We start from the raw sequence: 24,338 nt of genomic DNA on the forward strand, positions 1-24,338 counted from the left end.
ACTTTGTCGTAGTATTCCACTTGCATGATTTTCAGCTTTGTGTAGGTGCTTTCTTTGTGGCCAAAGTTTTGTGCTTTTTTCTGGAACATGTCATGCATACTGTTCGGGCCGGCAGGTGTGGCCAAGCGGCTCTTGGCGCTTCAGTCTGGAACCGCGCGACCGCTACGGTCGCAGGTTCGAATCCTGCTTCGGGCATGGATGTGTGTGATGTCCTTAGGTTAGGTTTAAGTAGTTCTAAATTCTAGGGGACTAATGACCTCAGATGTTAAGTCCCATAGTGCTCAGAGCCATTCGAATCATGCTGCTCGGTCGACTTTCCCATTTAACTGATGCAAGTTACAGCCCTCTGCCGCTAGAGTGTTCCGAATTATAGTTTGTAACATGGCAGTGTCTAACGTAACTATATTGGTACACAGAGAGACCCTCAGAAAACAGAGAACACGAAAACGAAGCGTTCGTCCACACATGAAGCACCCTCTCCTTCAGCATGTCTATCCTAGACCACACACGAACCCTGTGACATCTGCAACAATCCATCGCCTTGGCTTCACAATCATCGATCATCCTCCATACAGTCTCGACTTGGCCCCATCCGATATTCATCTGTTTCCAGAACTTAAACAACACCTCAGAGGACTTCACTTTGATAGTGATGAAGAGGTGAGGTTGTGGCCCCATCAGCAAAGTCCCACATTCTGGACTGGCATACACTGAAGCGCCAAAGAAGCTCGTACGGGCATGCCTATTCAAATACAGAGATGTGTTGAGAGAGGACAAGTTACTCTCTCACCTATTTTCCATATACAGAAAACTATTAAAGATTTTGTTACAACCTGACATACCTTGAGCGAGACTCTACAAAGCTAACAGCATGAGCAGATATTGCTGGTAGGGTGCTAAATGCATGAGGTAATTTTACAGTTCTTAGTCCATAGAAACAGCATGTTGGGAGCTGGAAGCAATTGACACAGAGCCCACCCAAATCTTGCCGGATAGGCCCACAGCTGTACAGGGCAGACAGAGCAGCCCCTTGTTGAGACAAGTCTCCAGCAGAACAATGCCATGATACCTGCATTGGCGCCAGCTGAAGGCTGGGCTCAGAGTGACGGACTAAAGGGATGTGTCTGCACAGTGGAGTCATAAACCAGGCACTGTGTGCAGAGCCATGCGTAATAAAAATTCACAATCTTTCGTGTCCACTGATACTGCAAATAGGCCTGTGACCCACTTTCATCGGTTGCCTCGGTTGTATCAGAAACTTTGGCATCTGAGAAACGTCTAGACATGGAATCTTTATTACAACTCATATCTAGGACTAACAGGCTCCAAGGCACAGGAGATTTAGATAAAGATCTATAAGATTGTATTTGCTCGCTTGTTGCCATGGGAAGCGACGTGACTTCGGAGAAAAACATCTCCACCCTCTGTGAAAACCAGTCTTGACGTTGAGATTTTTCCATTTCTTTAGTGGCCACGATCGGTTCGCAGGTGCCGCCTCACGTCTCGCCTCCACCGCACCCATCTCGCCAGCTGCTAGTTACATCGCCGCACAAATCAAACAGGGTAACGTACTGCTGCTCCGGCCTTGTCAGATCGCACAGATCTCAATCGCCACTTGCTCTCAGCTACACCTATATAGAGAAAATTCTGTAGATTTGAACAATCAAAGTCTGCTCAGCGTCAGATCAATTTATTTATTTATTTAACCTGGCAAGATTAGGGCCATCAGGCCCTCTCTTACATCTAACCAGGCATTCTACTTATTTTACATTCATATGTTTTAGTAGGCATGTTAAACTACATCTAGTATAAAAAGTGAAATAAACAATTAGAAAGGTACACCTGGAAAAATACATACATATAGAGTTTATATTCTTAGATCACAATTACTGTTATAATTAGACATTATTGAAGAGACAGATTTTAGATAGGAGTGCTGGCAGCAGGGAGTATGAGGGAGACTCATGGTGAAGGGAGTAGAAGAAGAGAGAGACATGATGAAACATAATTAAGGAAATATAAAGGAAAAGAAGATTGCGTGGCTAATAGAGATAGTTGAAGAGGAAGGCATCTCAGGAGCAAGATAGCTTTGCTATTTGACAATGAGGGGATTGCCCTTGTACATTAATTTTGTGGAGAACTTTATGAGGATGATAGTAGGAAATGCTTCAACTTCTTCTTAAAAGCAGCAGGAGATTGAATTTTGCGGAAGGTAAGGGGCAGTTTGTTCCAGAGGCGGACAGCGGCAACTGAGAAGGAGTTTGCAAAAGTTTTTGTTTTGTGAGTGGGCACAGTTAGGATACCAAATAAGAGTGACCTCGTGTTTCGATTATGATGACATGACAGGTTTTTAATCTCTGAAGCAAGGTACTGGGGTGCTTGCGCGACGAGGAGTCGGTGGAGTAGACATAGAGTGTGGTAGTCACGCAATTTGTCCGGCCGCAGCCACCCTAGCTCGGAGTATGAAGCACTAACATGATCATATCGGCGAATGTTGCAGGTGTAACGCACACAGGCGTTCATGGTTAGCTCTAGCCGTCTTTTGTTTTCACTACTCATGCCTTGTTGAATCACATCACAATAGTGGAGGTTCGGTAGAACGAGTGCTTGCACGAGCTGGCGTTTCAAGTCCTGTGGAAATATGTTCCGAAACTTTTTGAGAGCATAGACTGTGTTATCAACATTTTTAGGACCAGAGTACTTCACTCACATCTGCCACCCAGGATCCTCGTCCATTGTGGTCTTAAACCACCTGTTAGTTGTTTAAGGTATTCAATCATAACTTGTTTAGCATAATTTATGTCTGTCTTTGTTTTGGGAAAATAAATGTTGTTCTGTAAACTAAATTTTGCATATATTCTCAATTATTTTATATACTCACCCCCGCGGTTTAACTTTCAGTGTAAACATGCAGAATATGGCGCTGTGGTCTGCAATGCTTTATGTAAGAGAACAATTGTCTGAGCCAGTTGTTAGATCTGTTACAGCTGCTACAATGGCAGGTTATGAAGATTTAAGTGCGTTTGAACGTGGTGTTATAGTCGGCGCATGAGTTATGGGACACAGCATCTCCGACGCAGCGTTGAGGTGGAGGTTTCCCCTTATGACTATTTCACGAGTATACCATGAATATTAGGAATCTGGTAAAACATCAAATCTCTGACATAGCTGCAGCCGGAAAAAGATCCTTCAACGTGCAGATATCGGTGCTGGACCATCAGCAAATGTCAGTGTGCGAACCATTCACTGAAAATTCACTGATATGGGCTTTCGGAGCCGAAGGCCCACTCGTGTACCCTTGATAACTGCACGCCTCTCCTGCGCCCGTCAACACCGACGTTGCACTGTCGATGACTGATAACATGTTGCTTGGTCGGATGAGCCTCGTTTCAAATTGTATCGATGGACGTGCACGGGTATGGAGACAACCTCATGAACCCACGTATCCTTTATGTCAGCAGGGGACTGTTCAAGCTGGTGGGGGCTCTGTAATGGTGTGGGGCGAAAGCGGTTGGAGTGATATGGGATTCCTGAAACGTCTAGATACAACTCTGACAGGTGACACACACGTAAGCATCCTGTCTGATCACCTGCATCCATTCTTGTCCATTGTGTATTCCGACGGACTTGGGCAATTCCAGCAGGACAATGCTACACCCCTCATGTCCCGATTGCCACAGAGTGGCTGCAGGGATACTCTTCGGAGTGTAAACACTTCCGCTGGTCACCAAACTCTTCAGACACGAACATTATTGAGCATATCTGGGATGCCTCGCAACGTGTTGTTCAGAAGAAATCCCTCTACACCCTCGTACTCTTACGGATTTATGGACAGCCCTGAAAGATTCATGGTGTCAGTTCCCTCCAGCACTACTTCAGACATTAGTCGAGTCCATTCCACGTCGTGTTGCGGGATCCTACAGGCTATTAGGCAGGTGTACTAGTTGCTTTGGCTCTTCAGTGTATCAACAAACTGGTCTTTCGTTGTGCGAACTGTGTTCGTCTCCAGGATGACTATGTTGAGATATAAATATGTAGACGTGAAGAATAAAGTTGCAGAATGTTAATAAAATTTGTTTTATTAAAAAAGGTTTAAGAGTTTTCACATAAAAAATAAGGAGGCACTACTTTTCAGAATGTTTTCGTGTTTCTCATTCCGAAGACACTTTTAACTTATCACGTCGCCATGGTCAGTAGTGAGGCCTTATTTTTCAATTTTGAATAATTTTACTTCCACCCCCCTCCCCCCGCCCCGCCTATTTTGATCCAGTTAATAAAACGAAACGACATGTGCAAAATTTCTTGCTCAATCTGACAACTTCAAGATGACGCTCATCGGCCGTTATGTTTTGAATTTTTGGCGTGTGAATTTTGCTGAGCAGTTTATTATTATAAAATGAAGTGTCGTCATTAGAAATAGTTACTTTTAATACCCCTTCACAAATTTATGCTAATGTTGTAATATACAGGGTAAATCACCTAAAACTATCATCGCAAATATTGCGGAAATGGGAAGTGCTATTGATGTGCAGTTTTCACAGAATGGATTGGTAGCGAGAGGCACACAGGTTGTAATAATACTTAGAAAGCGTTTTTTGTGTGAACATACACTTTTTTAAATGGAACAATATTCACATCAACAGACTAAAAGTAGGGTAAATTAAGATATCAGTGGTGTTTGTAGCAGGGTTCTAGTGCCGGTTGTTTACGAGATGTCGTATTTCGATAAGTTCCTACACCGACACGTTACAATACCTGTTATAGCACACACTAAGGAACAACCCAAGAGATACGCCAGTTACACGGATTATGACCAGTAACGAGATAACTGACCGTCACAGGTTGTTTTCAAAATGAGCAGTGGAAGCATAAACACACTCTTCCAGGCTGATATGGAACGACTGCTGCACATTGCTAGCATTTCAGCGAGGATGTTGTGGTGTCACAGCCAGACACCACACGTGCTAGGTGGTAGCTTAAATCGGCCGCGGTCCTGTAGTACATGTCGGACCCGCGTGTCGCCACTGTGTGATCGCAAACCTAGCGCCACCACAAGGCAGGTCTCGAGAGACTGACTCGAACTCAGCCCAGTTGTACGGACGACAGAGCTAGCGACTAGACGTACGAAGCCTTTCTCTCTCATTAGCCGAGAGACAGAATAGCCTTCAGCTAAGTTAATGGCTACGAACTAACAAGGCGCCATTAGCCTTACAGTGATTGTAATTAAAGTCTGCTTTGTGCGATGTACCACAATGATTGATTAAAGATAAGTATTATTCCAGCTACGTACTTTTCTTCATAGCATTAATTACGTATCCTGTTCCAGTACTTCACGCCCGTCTGCGTTAGTCTAGCGTGCCTTTTAAGCCACCTCTATCTACAAGGTGTTGGCCCAGCTGCCGACACATCAGATGTCCGAGCAGGCCGCAGTTGCATATCATCGGGTGTAGTTGGTATGTCTTCGTAGCCAGCATCTTTCAGCATTCACCACAGAAAAAAATTATAGACGTCAAATCCGGGGAACGGGCCAGCTAAGATAGAAGTCCTCTACGTCCAATCCAAATATTTGGACACTATTCATGAACACATGCTGTAGTAATTGGTGCACTATGGACTGGACAGCAATAATTATCGTACTACGTGTTCTTCCCAGTCTGCAGAGGAACGTCTTCTAGCATTCTTGGAAGGTGTTATGTTAGGGGGCTGCGATACTCGCGAGCGTTCAGTGTTCCGTCTGTGAGACGCAGAACTATGAGCTGATGTTTCACTGTTCCACACCACACGTTTACACTCCATGAACGCTGCCGTTACACCAGACGAACCCGACGGGGATTATCACTAGACCAATAGAGCACGTTTCTGCGGTTTACTTTGCCATGATTCGCAAATGTGCCTTCATCACTAAACAAGATACAAGATAATCTGCAGTATCCTGTCTTAATGCCCTTGTATAGAAGTTAACACGATTCTCATTATGGTTTCCATGCAGCTCATGACGGGGAGAGATGTGACAGGGATGGAAACCATGTCGGCAAAGAATGCGTAAGACACTTGCCCAACTCAAGTCACTTCCTAATGCGACTTCGCAGGAGCTAACACGTCGATCAACTGTATCAGCAGCAAGCATATTCATTTCCCCTCTCGCGTCGGCATTTGTCTCCTTCTGTTACGTTCCTAGGTGTTACACTACCACTTTCACATAACTGGTTGAAGAGGTTGGTAAATAACTACCAGAATGGGTGACGTCTATTGGGATATCTTGACTGTACAAGAACGAAGTGCATTCTTCCTGCACTCCCCATACACCACGAGCATGTCGACTGTTTCTGAGTTGGTAAATCCCATCGTCCACTCACAACCTACTGCTTGGACTGTCACTCAAGAAACACACAAGCAAACAGCAGCTATGCAGTTTGAGTGGCACAATCAAGTGTCGGTGTGAAAACTTTTCACAATACAGTACCTTGTAAACGACTCGCACTAGAATCCTACGACATTCTAATTTACCCAACTTTTAGTATGTTACTGCCAATAGGCATTGTGCCATTTAAAAAGTGTATGTCTATCCAAAAAATACACTTTATTAGTATTATTACAGTCTGTTTATTGGCTAGTATTACGAGTCCCTGACTACCAATCCATGACGCGAAAATCGCACATCAATAGTGTAGTGTTGGCAGAAGAGCCAACACCGTGTTGCTAGAGGAGGCCGAAATGCACGCGTTTAATTACACGCAGACTGGCGTGAGGTCTGGAACAGGACAATGTCTTGAGAATTGCCAATAAGGTACGTAGATGATGTAATACTTAACTTTAATCCATAATTGGTGTACATTGCTCTTGACGGTACAGGTTTTATAATAAGCTCAATATAACTGGTAATGGCGACTTGCTAGGTCGTAGCAAATGACGAAGCTGAAGGCTATGCTAACTATCGTCTCGGCAAATGAGAGCGTATTTGTCAGTGAACCCTTGCTATGAACGTCGGCTGTACAACTGGGGCGAGTGCTAGTAAGTCTCTCTAGACCTGCCGTGTGGCGGCGCTCGGTCTGCGATCACTGAAAGTGGCGACACGCGGGTCCGACGTATACTAATGGACCGCGGCCGATTTAAAGGCTACCACCTAGCAAGTGTGGTGTCTGGCGGTGACACCACAAATAGCACTTCCCATTTCCGCAATATTTGCGGCACAAGATATAGATGATCCACCCAGTGTAATAAATATCAATTTTATTAATAATGAAACATTAATAATGTAAACAGAGTCAGCTGTAGTACACAGGCGGGGGTAAGAGTGGATTCTTCCTTTTAATGATTTGTAGAGTGTTGCAGTCCAGTTGTCTTCCTTTCCTTGTATTTAATTCTTCAGGTTATTGCTTAAATGAAATTGTCTAATGTAAGAAAGAGGTCGAGGTTAGTTGATGAACTGCTACAACGTTCATACGCGTGCATGAAGGGGGATTGACGTAAATCGAAGTAAACAATGAACTTTTAACAGGAATCGTCAGGATAACACGACAAGTTCAGAGGCTGTCATCGAAGTTGGATTAGAGATACAGTTTCGCTGTGTGTCCCCTAGAGTGAGTATAATGTTGCTGTGTCAAGCCTACACAGCTCCTTCCTTATCTGGAAAGTCCAGCGGCAGGCTGTCGACACACAGACGGCTGAGAGCAGTCAATTCGCCCCAAGTCAGAAGCACAAACGCTCCAGTGCAAGTCGCGGCTCTAGGCTGAAGGGGAACGCAAGAATATCCAGGCACAGCTAAATCAAGAGTGTGGCGTTGCTTGCAAAAAAAAAAATAGTCCTGATCAAGACGAGATGGTGCAAATATGCGCTAAACTTACGAAGGAACGCGTGTTAGATCTCGAGGAACGCGAGTAGTACAATACGAACAAAGGTAAAGGAAAACGAGAGACATATGTGGGAGAAATTGCCAGAGAAGATAGGGGATAGGGGGAATATTTCTTGTGTTTTTATCTGCAATCTGCATCATAGAATACTGCAAAGTCTTAGAAAGGAGGCGGTGGAGAGGGGGGGGGGGGGGGGGAGAGAAAGTCGCGCTTTACTTAACCCACTGAAGAGCACAGTGACAACGCTTGAGTACCTCATATAAAACCAAAATCTATTGGCGCTACTGACAGGTTAGTCAAGTGCAAAGAGATTGGCGAACACATGGCATGCAGTAGCGTATGTTTTCAGTGTGCCAGAACTGTTTATGGCAAGCTAGTGCTCGTATCAAACCACTGCTGCTGCCTCTAAGATCACACACGACACGCATTATAAACTGCAAAGCGCTGAATCTGTGTGCAAAAGAAGATGTACGGTAGCCAATGTGGTTTGTCAACGCATGTAACGCTTCTTAACAGAAGTGGCTCATGAGTCACACTTGGACTGTCTGCTAACTTACACTACCGAGCTGAGTACAGAAGATTTTTAATCAAATGGGAATGTCCGAGTTTTCGCGAGACTCGATACTTCCTGTAACATCTATACAGCGTTAGAGTGTACGCAATGAGTTCACTAAGTTTACAAAACCGAGCCTATATAATCACACCAAATCCACAAAAGTTATAAAAACCGAGCGAGGTGGTGCAGTGGTTAAACACTGGACTCGCATTCGGGAGGACGACGGTTCAATCCCGCGTCCGGCCATCCCGATTTAGGTTTTCCGTGATTTCCCTAAATCACTCCAGGCAAATGCCGGGATGGTTCCTTTGAAAGGGCACGGCCGACTTCCTTCCCCGTCCTTCCCTAATCCGATGAGACCGATGACCTCGCTGTCTGGTCTCCTTCCCAAAACAACCCAACCCAAGTTATAAAAATGGTTGTATGTATGTACTCATATGTATGTTCCACACTCTAGTATTTGAGAATCAGAGCACTTAGACACTTGCAATAAACTTTACAAGTAATTGCAAGTCTTTTGCTGAGAACCCCCACAATATGTCGCTTACTACATATTCGCTGTTCATGCTAAAATGGTTCAAATGGCTCTGAGCACTATGGAACTTAACATCGAGAACTTAGAACTACTTAAACCTAACTAACCTAAGGACATCACACACTTCCATGCCCGAGGCAGGATTCGAACCTGCGACCGTAGCGGTAGCGCGGTTCCAGACTGAAGCGCCTAGAACCACTCGGCCACACCGGCATTTATGCTATAAAATGCCAATGAGCCATGAAGTTTTAATTTATTACTTTTTACCTACCAATTGTATTCGTGGCACATCTTGCAGACTTTATAGACCATTGAATGTACGACACTTAGTTCAGGAGATAGGACTTCATAAACGTTAAGTTGCATGAAAACGAAACTGTGGAGCGAAATTTGTTAGACATACAATTGAAATATGCGTACAAATACGCGTGAGATATGTTAAATATGTCGGATATGTTGGTATGTCAGCAAAGCCATGGATAAAAAGCTCATGCTGAAACCTACTGAACGATTACAGTCAAAATTTGGTCAACACATTAGTTACAATCTGGAAAGAAATACTGTAGGGTAAGAATCACCAGCCTTCTTTTGGGCTGAGTTTGATAATGTGGAGGGAAAAGGGAGGTTGAGGAGATGGACAGACAGCTAATGGGACGAAGGAGTTAGGTGCGCTTGATCCAGCACTATTGATCTTGAAACTATTTGGAAACCATCGATCTTCTTGCTACATATTTGCCAACCAGTGTACTGGTGTAAGCTGTCGCCAGCACAACAATCGGCAAATATGTAGCAAGAAGTTCAATAGTAGGCGCTGAATCAAGTGCGCCTATCAGGAGAGAGGCCAAAGTCAGACTCGCAATCAATGCGCCGCCAACGCCCTCTCGTCCGCAAGTATTTAGATCGCTGCTGCTGACCGGAGGGCTCGGTCTCAGTCTCCGTCACTAGCGCAGTTGCTCAATCACTAGCTCAGTCACTGACACATCCACTCGCACTCCAGTTTGGCACCTGTCATTCATTGCATAGTGGGAGTTGTGCTTCACCACAAGTGAGGCTAATGTGGGCTATTACGGAGAGCTTTTACCATAACACATGGACCTGTTAATACATGTGTGCAGTTGTGGTGTAGAAAGAGGATACTGGCCACCAAACAAAATTCTTTCCCTTGCTCCCTTGGTACAAGACTCTACAGCCACAGATAGGTGGAGGAGGAGGAGGAGGAGGATGTGGACAGAGGAAAGAAAGAACAGAGAGAGGGAAGAGATAGGAAAGAGAAGGAGATGGACAGAGACAGGGGCAGAAAGAGATGGGCAAGGAGGAGATGAACTAACACAAGAAGAGGAGGGACTGGACAGAGAAACGGAAGAGGACAAGATGGACTGGGAGAGGGGAAGAGGAGACTGACAAAGTGAGTGGGAAGAGGAGATGGGCAGTGGGGGATGGAGCAGATGGACTGAGGGAGTGGGCCAGATGGACTGAGGGGTAGGAGCAGATTGACCGAGAGAAGTTCTTATGGGACCAATCTGCTTAGGTCATTGGTCCCTAGACTTACAAATTATTTAATCTAAGTTAAACTAACGTTAAGAACAACACACACACATCCATTTGCGAGGGAGGACTCAAACCTCCGTTGGGCGGCTAGACTAACAGAAGGTTCGGAATAAATAAACATCTGGGCAACGCCGAGTTTCTCAGTTAGTATGTAACAGTGACATGAGTCATCTGAGGAGACAAACCTATCTAGTGTCACAGTTTCTGTAAAAGGTCATTTTCACTATCATGAAACGACCTCAAAAACAAGGTAAGCACTTTCACCAAGTAAACGCAAATCAGCCGGCTATAGTGCCGGCCGCGGTGGTCTAGCGGTTCTGGCGCTGCAGTCCGGAACCGCGGGACTGCTACGGTCGCAGGTTCGAATCCTGCCTCGAGCATGGGTGTGTGTTATGTCCTTAGGTTAGTTAGGTTTAAGTAGTTCTAAGTTCTAGGGGACTTATGACCTAAGATGTTGAGTCCCATAGTGCTCAGAGCCATTTGAACCAACCATCAGCCGGCTATAGTTTTCATATTAACTGAAAGAATAAGCCACTTAGCTCTACGTTTTGGATGATGTCTTCCGATTTTGTCTGCGGCTAGATTGTGGTGATGACAGCATACCACTACCACAAAGATTCAGCCATCGCGTTGCTGACGATGAGAGCACAGTCAGTGTAACGCTCTTATGGCTGCTTGCATAGGAAGTATGCTGGCCGAATGCAACCACAGTCGTCGTCCATCTACGTTCAAACTTGTAAAATGCAACGTTCCCAGGACATTATACTGTCACCTAGGTCACTCTAACACCTTCTGTGCAGGCACAACCACATTAACCTTCTGAATGTTATACAAAAGTCACTGTTTATCGCTTCCCGTGTGTCGCACAAGCGACCTAAGTTTAGAGACAACAATCATATATCTGGTCACGGTGCTAGCGGAAGATCGCCGTAGTCTGGCAGTTTTGTTGTCTCTACCATCAACAGGTTCCAGCTGCCAGAGGTGAGGGAGTGGAAGTTGAAGATGCTGCCGTAACAGGAGACGTGAAACACACTGTGCCTCTGAGTAGGAAGGGCAGGAAAAGCACAAATCGTAAAAGGAGAGGGTATTGCATCCTCAGAGTCTTCGTGGTGGGATGCGTCTGTAAAGTCTTCTCGGTTTACAAACCGCTTCACTTCGAATAAAACACTCGAGCCTCCAAAAGCTGCCTCCACAATCGTCACGTGGTGGCACGGTATTCCGCTTATATTGATGTAATGGTAGCATCTGGAACGTTCCACAGAGCGTCGATGAGGCGCACGTGCGGAAGCCAAGTAGGGCAGCCCTTAGCGGCCCGCTCCCACCGGGAACAATCCACGACGTCTCACAACAAATTCCTCATTCTGTTTTCAACCGAAACTGGCCGAGGAACAATGTCACATTACTTACTGAACGCCCACCATATAAGCTGTTGTTGTGGTCTTCAGTCCGAAGACTGGTTTGATGCAGCTCTCCATGCTATCCTGTACAAGCCTCTCCAAGTAACTACTGCACCCTAAATCCTTCTGAATCTGCTTAGTATATTCATATCTTTGTCTCCCTCTACGATTTTTAGCCCAACCGCTTCAATCCAGTTCTGAATTGGTGACCCTTTGATGTCACAGCCTTTGTCCTACCGACTGATCCCTTTTTATAATCAGGTTATGCCACAAATGTCTTTCCACTCCTACCTCTTCATTAGTTACATCATCTACACATCTAATCTTCAGCAATCTTCTGTAGCACCACATTTCAAAATCTTCTATTCTCTTCTTGTCTCATCCATATTTCGCTTCCAGACATAGCTGCACCCCAGACAATTACTTTCAGAAAAGACTTTCTAACACTTAAATATATGTACTGGATGTTAACAAATTTCTCATCTTCATAAATAGTTTTCTTGCCATTGATAATCTACATCTTATTTCCTATCTACTTCGACGGTTATCAGTTATTTTACTGTCCAAATAGCAAAACTCATTTAATACTTTAAGTGTCTCATTTCCTAATCTAGTTCCCTCAGCCTCACCTGATTTACACTACATTAAAATTGCTAGACCACGAAGATGACGTGTTACAGAATGGAAATTTAACAGGCAGGAGGACGATGCTGTGATATGCAAACGATTAGCTTTCCAGAGCATTCACACAAGGTTGGCGCCGGTGGCGACACTTACAACTGCTGACATGAGGAAAGTTTCCAACCGATTTCTCATACACAAACAGCAGTTGACCGGCGCTGCCTGGTGAAACGTTTTTGTGATGCCTCGTGTAAGGAGGAGAAATGCGTACCATCACGTTTCCGACTTTCATAAAGGTCGGATTGTAGCCTATCGTGATTGCGGTTTATTGTATCGTGACATTGCTGCTCGCGTTGGTCGAGATCCAGTGACTGTTAGCAGAATATGGAATCGGTGGGTTCAGGAGGGTAATACGGAACGCCGTGCTGGATCCCAAGGGCCTCGTGTCACTAGCAGTCGAGATGACAGGCATCTTAATCGCATGGCTGTAACGGATCGTGCAGTCACGTCTCGATCCCTGACTCAACAGATGGGGACGTTTGCAAGACAACAACCATTTCCACGAACATTTCGACAACGTTTGCAGCAGCATGGACTATCAGCTCGGAGACCATGGCTGCGGTTACCCTTGACGCTGCATCACAGACAGGAGCGCCTGCGATGGTGTACTCAACGACGAACCTGGGTGCACGAGTGGCAAAACGTCATTTTTTCGAATGAATCCAGGTTCTGTTTACAGCATCATGATGGTCGCATCCGTGTTTGACGACATCGCAGTGAACGCACATTGGAAGCGTGTATTCGTCATCGCCATACTTGCATATCACCCAGCGTGATGGTATGGGGTGCCATTGGTTACACGTTCGGTCACGTCTTGTTCGCATTGACGGCACTTTGAACAGTGGACGTTACATTTCAGATGTGTTACGTCCCGTGGCTCTACCCTTCATTCGATCCCTGCAAAACCCTACATTTCAGGAGGATAATGCACGACCGCATGTTGCAGGTACTGTACGGGCATTTCTGGATACAGAAAATGTTCGACTGCTGCCCTGGCCAGCACATTCTCCAGATCTCTGAAAAGTCTGGTCAATGGTGGCCGAGCAACTGGCTTGCCACAATACGCCAGTCACTACTCTTGATGAACTGTGGTATCGTGTTTAAGCTGCATGGGCATCTGTGCCTGTACACGCCATCCCAGCTCTGTATGACTAAATGCTCAGGCGTATCAAGGTCGTTATTACGGCCAGAGGTGGTTGTTATGGGTACTGATTTCGCAGGATCTATGGACCCAAATTGCGTGAAAATGTAATCACACGTCAGTTCTAGTATAATATATTTGTCCAATGAATACGAGTTTATCATTTGCATTTGTTCTTGGTGTAGCAGTTTTAATGGCCAGTAGTGTAATTGGATTATATTCCATTATCGACGTTTTGCTTTTGTTCATGTTTATCTTATATCCTACTTTTAACTGCTTATATCCTTCTTCAACTGCTTTTCAAAGTCCTTTGCGGTATCTGACAATATTACAGTGTCATCAGCGAACCTCAAGGTATTTACTTCTTCTCAATGAACTTTAATTCCTACTCCAAACCGTTCTTTTGTTTCCTGTACTGCTTATTCAATATACAGATTGAATAACATTGGAGATAGGCTATAAGTCTGCCTCACTCTCTTCTCAGTCACTGCTTCCCTTACATGCCCCTCGACTCTTATAACTGCCATCTGCTTTCTGTACAAATTGCAAATAGCATTTCGTTCCCTGTATTTTATCCCTGCCACCTTTAGAATTTGAAAGGGAGTATTGCAATCTACAATGTCAAAAGCTTTTTCCCAGTCTACAAATGCTTTAAACGTAGCTTTGCTTTTTCTTAGGCTATCTTGTATGAGAAGTCGCAGGGTCAGGATTGCCTCGCCTGTTTCTACATTTCTCCGGAATTCAAATTGATCTTCCCCGAGATCGGCTTCTACCAGTTTTTCCATTCACCTGCATAGTATTTTCCAACTGCGACTTATTACACTGATAATTTGGTAACTTTCTCACCGCCATCACCTGTTTGCTTTGGAATAGGAATTATAATACCCTTCTCGAAGTCTGATGGTATTTCGCCTGTCTCATACATCTTGCTCACCAGACCGTAGAGTGTTGTCAGGGCTGGCTCTCCCAAGGCCATCAGTAGTTCTAACGGAATGTTGTCTAGTCACGGGGTCTTGTTTCGACTTAGGTCTTTCATGCTCTGTCAAATTCTTTCCGCACTATCATACCTCCCATCTCATCTTCATCAACATCCTCTCCCGTTTCCATAAGATTGCCGTTATTTACATCTTCATTGTATAGATGTTCTATACACTCCTTCCACCTTTCTGCCTTCTTTGCTTGGGACTAGTTTTCCATCTGAGCTCTTGATATTCGTACGGGTGGTTATCTTTTCTCCAAAGGTCTCTTTAATTTTCCTGTAGGCGTTATCTATCTTTCCCCTAGTGATATATGCTTCCAAATCCTTACATTTATCCTCTAGCCATTCTTGCTTAGCCATTTTCCTGTCAATCTCATTTTTTAAAAAGGTTATAGTCCTTTCGCCAGCATCATTTGCTGCATTATTATGTTTTCTTCTTTCATTAATTAAGTTCAATATCTCTTGTGTTATCCAAGGATTTATTCTAGGCCTTGTCTTGTTACATATTTTATCCTCTGATACCTTCACTATTTCATCTCTTAAAGCTACCCATTCGTCTTCTACTGTTGTAGTCAACATTTACCGAACGCTTCCTCTGAAACTCTCAACAACCTCTCGTTCTTTCAACTTATCCAGGTCATCTTTTCAATTTCCTACATTTTCTCAATTTCTTCAGTTTTATTCTAGAGTTCATAGCCAACAGATTGTGATGAGAGTCTACATCTGCACCTAGAAATGTTTTACAATTTAAAACTAGTTTCCTAATAATCAATCTGAAACCTCCCGGTGTTCTAGGCGCTACAGTCTGGATCCGCGCGACCGCAGCGGTCGCAAGTTTGAATCCTGCCTCGGGCATGGACGTGTGTGATTTCCTTAGGTTAGTTAGGTTTAAGTAGTTCTAAGTTATAGGGGACTGATGACCTCAGCAGTTAAGGCCCATAGTGCTCAGAGCCATTTGAACCTTCCAGTGTCTCCAGGTCTCTTGCACATATGCATCCTTCTTTTATGGTTCTTAAACCAAGTGTTAATGACGATTAAATTATTCTCTGTGCAGAATTCTACCTGGCGACTTCCCCTTTCATTCCCTTCCCCCGTCCATATTCATACACCATTTTTCCTTCTCTTCCTTTTCCTACTATCGAATTCCAGTCCATCATCAGTATGAAATTTTCGTCTTTCTTAACTTTCTGAATAAGTTCTTTTGTCTCTCCTCCCAAACTGCATAAGGCGGACCAGTGCTGAGGGAGGGTGGAGGGGGGAGGGGTTAAACAACAATCGTGACGCACTGTTTGCCCTTTGAAAATTCTCCAACATCCACGCAGGGTAAGCGGACCATGAGGGTAGTTTTCAGACACATACTCACATGTGGAATGAAAAGGATGTTGCTAAAATGGCATACAAAGGACATGTCTATTGAGAAGGCTGTCGGGGCTTTATAAAAAGTACATTATTGATGATACGGGATTTACAGCCACGTTTCAATAGTCTGTTAGTTTTTCGCACGCATTCTGAACACTTAATGTACAACGCATACTGCGGTGTTGCTGTACTCATGCCAGAAGGAATGAATGACTAAACAAATCTGAAGTACTGCCACAGATAAATGAACTCTTCTCGATAGTCGAAAAAATGACTAAACAAATCTGAAGTACTGCCACAGATTAATGAATTCTTCCCGATAGTCGAAAAAATGGCTGATGTCAGCCTAAATTTGAACAAAGAAGCAAATCTACCTCCAATATCGTGACAACAAGTTCGAGGGTAGTAAGTATAGTTGCCTGGGAAAGCTTCATCGCCGAAGTCAAAATCAAAATATTCTCGACGAGCCTGCCGTTCCTTCACTCTGACCGTGAATGTGAACCCTGCATCTGAAATTACAACGGTGAGAATCTTAGGTCGGTTGAGGTTCCGCCAAGTGTGAACCAACCGTAACACTCCTTATCGTTTTATCGTGTACGATTAGCAATGGTAGCAATATCGCGCGCAATCGGTCGACAGGCTTTATCATCGCAACGAAACACTTTGGCCCGGAAATACTAGCGCTTGTAACCTTTTCTGAAATGTAAACAGCGCGTTCACACACATGGTGTTGTTGGTGCACTGCTTCCTAATGAATAAAATTCCTGTGTATTCTATCGTCAGTTATTAACAAAACTCGTCACATTTCAGAATAAATCTTCAGAAGCATTATGAGCCGTGCTGGCCCCAGCTTATGCGTTGTTTTAAACCTTGACTGTTTCCCTGCGTTTGGTTTCCCATGGTTATTGCGGATATGCCGTGGTTCTTCCTCTTTCTACGTGTGGCAGCAGCGGTGTGTATCGATATTCGCACCTTGTACTATCTTTGATCTGGTGCTTATAGTTTCCGGCTAGCCTGTGTGCGGCAGTCGGTCGGTTGGTGTGGATCAGCCAGGAAATCTCCGCGCGGCGCAGTGGGCCGGGCCCGCTGGTGGTCTCTATGCAGTGTGGGAGATGTTCCGATTGCTAAGAGATTCGTGGCTCACCGACCCAGGACATCAAAGCTGAGTGGTGATTTAATTACCGAAGCCAGTCTGTTCACATTGTGCCGTTGGTTTTCGTGGTTGGTTGTTGGGGGTATTCCCGCGAGCAATAGCGGGTGTCCGAGTTGGCGAAAGTTTGGCCACCATCCAGTGGATTTTAACTGTATTTTGGTCATTTGAAGTCCAGATGCACCAGCGGAATTTTCCGCCTTGTGGTCGTTAGCGTTCCGGTTACCTGCTTTGGCCGCTGACGTAAAATTCAGGCAGTGTCCTTTCCTCAGCGTCTTGTCGCTGCCCAACACGTGTATGTAGTTTTGACAGCTTATGCATACGTGGTTGTGGGTGGCTAAGCCTTTCACGTTTTTTCTTTGGAGTTCCTTGTCTAGTGGTCGGGTGGAAAGCAAGTCGTCTTGTCAGTGGGTCCGTTACTGTCTCTCTGTTGGGTTGCCGGCGGATCGGATGTAGTTGGGCCGACTACCTGTCTCCCCTAAGCGAACGTTAATATTTCAAGTGCAGACCTACCCCCAGAAACTTCTGAGCGCCGCTGGCTGTACTGCCTTTTCTTATTGGTGTTTACACAATCAAACTGGTTTGAATTTGTATGCTTTTATTTGGGTTTTAAATAATAAGCCTTCAGCCGTTTTAAAATGCAATGTTCCTTACTTGTCAAGTCTTGCATTGTTTGGGGCTTCAGCCTCATTTAAAATATTTTTGGATAAAGCTTTGGGCCTTCTGCCTTCTGAAATACTATTGCAGTTGTGTTTTTCAATCTTGGGCCTTCAGCCGCCTTACAATTAAAATTCCTTACTCGCTAAGATTGTTTGGGCCTTCAGCCTCCTTTTTAAAATTATTTAAGGATGAAGCTCTGGGCCTTCTGCGTTTGAAAATAAATTGTAGTTGGGTTTTTAAATCATGGGCCTTCAGCCGTCTTAAAATTAAAATTCCTTACTTTCTAAGTCTTAGATTGTTTGGGCCTTCAGCCTCATTTGAAATATTATTCAAGGATAAAGCCTTGCGCTTTCTGCCTTTGAAAACTTATTGTAGTTGTGTTTTAAATCATGGGGCTGCAGCCATTTTAAAAATTTAAGAGATTGTTCCCTTAAGCGATAAGATTGTGTGACATATTCAGTCGATAGATAAGCTGTAATGTTTGGGCAACTAAATAAAGTTATATGTATTCGAGTGTAACTGACAGCCGCTCATTTTTGGCCCCTTTCCACAATTCCAACTACCTGTTCTGTTCCAACTACCAGGCGTTTCACATTAATTGAATCACACAGAGCAAACATAGAGGCTACATTAATCAATTTCTGCCCCTAAAATAGCGGCTTCTCTGCTCTTCAGCAGTGAAATTCGATAATCTGCACTGCATTTTGGACATAAATCCTACTGCCATAGCTCGTTGCGCTATTGTTTAAACGAAATTTTCTTATCCCTGACAGTATATAAACGGAAGAGGCTAACTGATGAACAGCAATAAAGCTTACTCGCCTGTAGGAAGGAAACATGTCTTAAGACTAAATCAGTCACCGGACTTTCACATTTCAACCGAAAACGTCAGCATGACAAACCGTATTATCACATGACAGGTTAAAACTTCGTTACTGAAGTCACATGAGAGCGAGAGTATCGCTTTCTGTTCCCTGACTTGAGGGTATCGTTGCTGTGTCACGCCTACACAGCTATTCCTTTATCAGGCGGTCCAGTTTATAAACACTGCGGCAGGCGATCCACGCGCAGCTGTCCGGGCGAGGTCACTTCGCCTCCATTCGGCAGCACCGGTGCGATCATAGTCTGGAGGCGCACGAAAGAATATCCAGGCACAATAAAGTAAGTCGGCTGCATTGCTTGCAAAAATTGGTGCGCCTAAGCTGTGTGGATTCAGTGTACGTAAAGATGATTTTGAGTATATCTAGATGGTGGAAATGAGCGATAAACGTACCAAAGAATGTTTGTTAGATCCCGAGGAACCAGAGTTATAAAATACGAAACAAAGTTGAAGGAAAACGAGAGATATATGAGTGCCAAGTTGCCAGGAAAGATGGGGGACACATTTATTCTGTTTTTCCCTTCAGGGATTGTGAAATGAACCCTGTCGTCCAGGACCGGCTGCCACAAAGAACACAGATTCACCACAAGATGGGGAAACTCATAGGCGTTTATTGTCTATTGAGGCCTAAATACTGTAGTGTGCCAGTGAGACAGATGAGAACGTACATCATAGGGAAACCCAGTAGAATGTTGCTAGGGAGACGTAGCAGTGTTAAATATGGCGGACCTAAGATCGGCAATAAAGGGAAACATTTATGAAAACTATTTGAGGGGGGTAGGACGTCAAACGGGCCGACTTGGAGAAGGAGAGGCATCACAGGACATTTTAATTTCCAGTGTCTATACTTTTACAAATAAATTCATAATACTTTGTCAGCATCACCAGGAAGGATTCAGGATTCACTCACTGCAGTGGAAGTTCGAAAACATAACGAAATAAATTATTTTCACGTGTGAAATTTCATCATTTTTTTACTTACTAATGGCTGCATTTGTTGATATAGGTACACTTCTCTTTATAAGTTAGAGAGATTCTTCGATGAATTTTGCACATCATACATACCATACTCACAGGTGTATGAAACTCTAGAATTTATTTAATTTATGAAAAAACGAATGAACTGTTATATTTTAAACTTCATGTTTAGGAAAAACACAAATTTTATAGTTAGTTACCTCAATGTTTACCACAGTTTTTAATAGATTTCGAAAATTCTAGAGTTTCATACACCTTTAAGTATGGTTTGTATGCTGTGCACAATTCATCGAAGAATCTCTCTTACTTATGAAGAAAAGTGTACCTATAGCAACAAATACTGCCATTAGTAAGTGAAAAAACGATGAAATTTCACCTGTAAAAAAAATTAGTTCGTTAAGGTTTTTGAAGTTCCACTCCTATGAGTGTGAATTCTGAATCCTTCCTGGTCATGCTGACAAAATTTTTTGAATTTCTTTGTAAAAGTATAGACAGTGGAAATTAAAATGTCCTGTGATGGAGCTATTTCATGTGTGTCTTGATTTACTGTTACCGGTATACTGGTGGAATAGCTACTCATTCATGCTCTCCATACAATAATTTAAATATGATTTCATTGTTAACAATTTGACCTTGCAGTATGAGATGTCGACTACATTACTGCATTCCTGCTCCTGTATGGTAGTTTATTATCTTATAAAATTCATGGCACTTCCATAATTTTAACGCGTTTGAATTAATTTTCAAACTTTACCCAGTAAACTTAAAAAATCTCGTTTAACGCTACCAGTTGTGCAAACCAATCTAAATTTACTAAACGTTGATTGTTTAGCTTAAACAACTGTGTTGAGGTGATTGAACGGTAGCTGAGACAAGTTACAGTAAATGCACACACTTTTACACTCTCGTCACGGATTGTTACGCTGTAAAAGGTTGTCAACATAAATTAAAGAACATGAAAAAGGAGCGCGTGAACTACCAATCTCTGCGGACACCAGGCACGTAACAGTTTACTAAGCAACAGATAATTACTGAAGTGGATTGAAATTAGTGTACTATGATGAAAATTCCATGTTACGTGTGCTATAAAGTAATGAACGTAGGAAATGGTATTGAAGCCCAGAAAAAAAACTATTATAAATTTCTCTATTTCCGCCTATGATCGCAAACTTGTTAAACCTTTGACTACCGGTTTCGGTCAGAAATGACCATCTTCAGAGCTCGGTACTGATTTGCTGCTTCAGCTTACAAAGCCTTTTGACTCTGTCGTATACCATACACGTCGCAGCTTGTGAAACTAGTGGCATGTCTGACTTACGACAGAATCGAAAGCCTCTGAGAGTGAAGTAGTAAATCGGTACCGAGATCTGAAGATGATGATTGCTGACCGAAACAGTAAGTCTAAGGACCCAACAAATTCGTGATCACAGATGGAAATAACGAAATTTATTCTACTCTTTCTGGAGCACAGTTCTGGTCGAGACCACGATGTGATGCAATGTACAGTTGAACATCAGTGAGAGTTTGTCTGAACGTAAATGTGTGAGTCTGATGGTTCGGGAATACTAAACACACACACACACACACACACACACACACACAAGTCTGCGTCTGAATATTACTCAAAAATGGCGCAGAAAGTGTTCTCAGTGTGGCTGAAGTCTATTGCTACTGCGCAGTATCATGTGAACACAAACATGGAACAACGGAAACGATACCGTACTACTCTGGAACACTCCCAACTTATCTTAGCGCCACGTGTGGCTGCGAACATTGATAAGCGTTACTTCACGCCACTCCTCTTTTCAAGAGAGAACGAATGCCATTAAAGTAATATACACGGTTTCAGTAAAGGAAGACCGTAGTTGCTTGCTTATTTCAGTAGATAAAAAGTTACGAGAGTTAACCGTAAGTCAAAACATTCGACCCTTTGCGTGCTGTCATCAGCAGAAAACTTTTTTTTTTCACCATCTTCAATCTTTGTTCACGAACAGCTCGTCTCCAAATTTCGATTCGTAAAACGAACCGTGGCTTAGTTGTAGAGCGCATCGCTGGTGGCAGACGTGTTTTGTGTCCTTAAATTTCCTAAATGTGAGCCAATTGTGACGGTTCAGTTACGATTTCCTACACAATGGGTTTCGAAAAAGACCATCGTGTGAAACCCAGCTCGTCCACGTGACTCAGAGGGCCATAGACACGGGTTCCCAGGTAGACGCCGTGTTTCTTGACTTCCGCAAGGCGTTCGATACAGTTCCCCACAGTCGTTTAATGAACAAAGTAAGAGCATATGAACTATCAGACCAATTGTGTGATTGGATTGAAGAGTTCCCAGATAACAGAAAGCAGCATGTCATTCTCAGTGGAGAGAAGTCTTCCGAAGTAAGAGTGATTTCAGGTGTGCCGCAGGGGAGTGTCATAGGACCGTTGCTATTCACAATATACATAAATGACCTTGTGGATAACATCGGAAGTTCACTGAGGCTTTTTGCGGATGATGCTGTGGTATATCGAGAGGTTGTAACGATGGAAAATTGTACTGAAATGCAGGAGGATCTGCAATGAATTGACGCATGGAGCAGGGAATGGCAATTGAATCTCAATGTAGACAAGTGTAATGTGCTGCGAATACATAGAAATAAAGATCCTTTATCATTTATCTACAATATAGCAGGTCAGCAACTGGAAGCAGTTAATTCCATAAATTATCTGGGAGTAGGCATTAGGAGAGATTTAAAATGGAGTGATCATATAAAGTTGATCGTCGTTAAAGCACATGCCAGACTGAGATTCATTGGAAGAATCCTAAGGAAATGCAATCCGAAAACAAAGGAAGTAGGTTACAGTACACTTGTTCGCCCATTGCTTGAATATTGCTCACCAGTGTGGGATCCGTACCAGAAAGGGTTGATAGAAGAGACAGAGAAGATCCAACGGAGAGTACGCGCTTCGTTATAGGATCATTTAGTAATCGCGAAAGCGTTACGGATATGATAGATAAACTCCAGTGGAAGACTCTGCGAGAGAGACGCTCAGTAGCTCGGTACGGGCTTTTGTCGAAGTTTCGAGAACATACCTTCACCGAGGAGTCAAGCAGTATATTGCTCTCTCCTAAGTGTATCTCGCGAAGAGACCATGAGGATAAAATCAGAGAGATTAGAGCCCTCACAGAGGCATATCGACAATCTTTCTTTCCACGAACAATACGAGACTGGAATAGAAGGGAGAACCGATAGAGGTACTCAAAATACTCTCCGCCACACACCGTCAGGTGGCTTGCGGAGTGTGTATGTAGATGCAGAATGTCAGATATAAGCTTCAACAGACAAAACAATCTTTGGTTAGTACGAGGGTTGCAAAGAAAGTAATGCACCGCATTTTTTTCTGAGCCGAAAACAATGCTACGAATGCGAAACGTTGCGTATGTATTATCTGAAGTCTCCTGAGTGAGAACGCCAAGTTTCTGTCACTTCCGACAGATAGCGATGGGCAAATGTCTATAAGGTACAACGCAAATGTCTATAAGGTACAATACATATGTAGAATTGTGGACAGTTGGAAATGTGAGTCTCACGGGAAGCGTGCAAGGGATAAGTCCCTGCAGTCGCGCTATTCATCTGTGTCCTCGGTGGCTCAGATGGATAGAGCGTCTGCCATGTAAGCAGGAGATCCCGGGTTCGAGTCCCGGTCGGGGCACACATTTTCAGCTGTCCACATCGAGGTATAACAACAACACCTATCAGCAGCTGAGGTTGACAGTTAGTCATCATTTAGATAGCGTAGCTGCAGGACAGTTTCAAAGTGGCGTCTGTAGGTGATGTACGTTACAAGCAACATGGCGTCATTGAGTTTCTCACTGCAAAGAAAGAAACCGTGGGGGATATCCACAAACGCTTGTGCATAGTCTATGGAACATCTGCTGTCGACACAAGTACAGTTACAGAAGTCGCTGGGCAAGGAGGGTGAGGTCATCAGAAGGCGGTTCGGCGGATCTCCACGATTTGCAGCGGCCGGGGCGACCATCGGGGCTGTCACACCTGACATGCTGCAACGAGTTGATGTTGTCACTCACGTGGACAGACACATTACAACTCGTCAGATTGCGCTGCATCTGTCAGTCAGCAAAGGAAGTGTGAATGCAATTATGCGCACTTTTGGATATTCAAAATTTCGTGCAAGATGGGTCCCGCAATGTCTAACGATGGATCACAAATCTCACAGAAAAACATTTGTCTTGATTTATTACAATATTTTGAAGCTGAGATGGAGGCATTCTTGTCCCGAATTGTGACAGGTGATGAAACCTGGGTTCTCCATTTTGAGCCCAGTCGATGAAATGTCTCCATTCCCACTTCCCACAGAAGAAAACATTGAAAGCAACTGCTTCCGCCTGTAAGGCCATGAACACCGTGTTCTGGGACTGTCAAGGTGTGATTCTCATTGATGTGACGCCAAGAGGCGGCACCATTAATTCAGAAGAATATGTCAACACATTAACAAAACACAAGACGCGCTCTTGGCGACTTCGGAGAACAGCAGCCCTGGAAATGTTTTGCTGCAACACGATAACGCTAGGCCCCACAAAAGTCCGAAGGTTAACTCCATTACCCCATCCACCATACAGCTC

At 43.9% G+C, this 24,338-nt stretch overlaps 1 protein-coding gene across 1 annotated transcript in view; it reads left to right on the forward strand.

Annotated features, from left to right (window-relative positions):
• Nucleotides 1-18,901: 18,901 nt before the first annotated feature.
• LOC126214893 (UDP-glucosyltransferase 2-like) overlaps nt 18,902-24,338 on the forward strand; it is a 105,746-nt gene continuing 100,309 nt past the window's right edge. Inside the window, exon 1 of the mRNA XM_049941537.1 lies at nt 18,902-19,017. The gene's annotated coding sequence lies outside the window, so the exon portion shown is untranslated. The remainder of the gene's footprint in view (nt 19,018-24,338) is intronic.

Source organism: Schistocerca nitens, chromosome 12 (assembly GCF_023898315.1).
Source record: "Schistocerca nitens isolate TAMUIC-IGC-003100 chromosome 12, iqSchNite1.1, whole genome shotgun sequence".
Taxonomy (NCBI): domain Eukaryota; kingdom Metazoa; phylum Arthropoda; class Insecta; order Orthoptera; family Acrididae; genus Schistocerca; species Schistocerca nitens.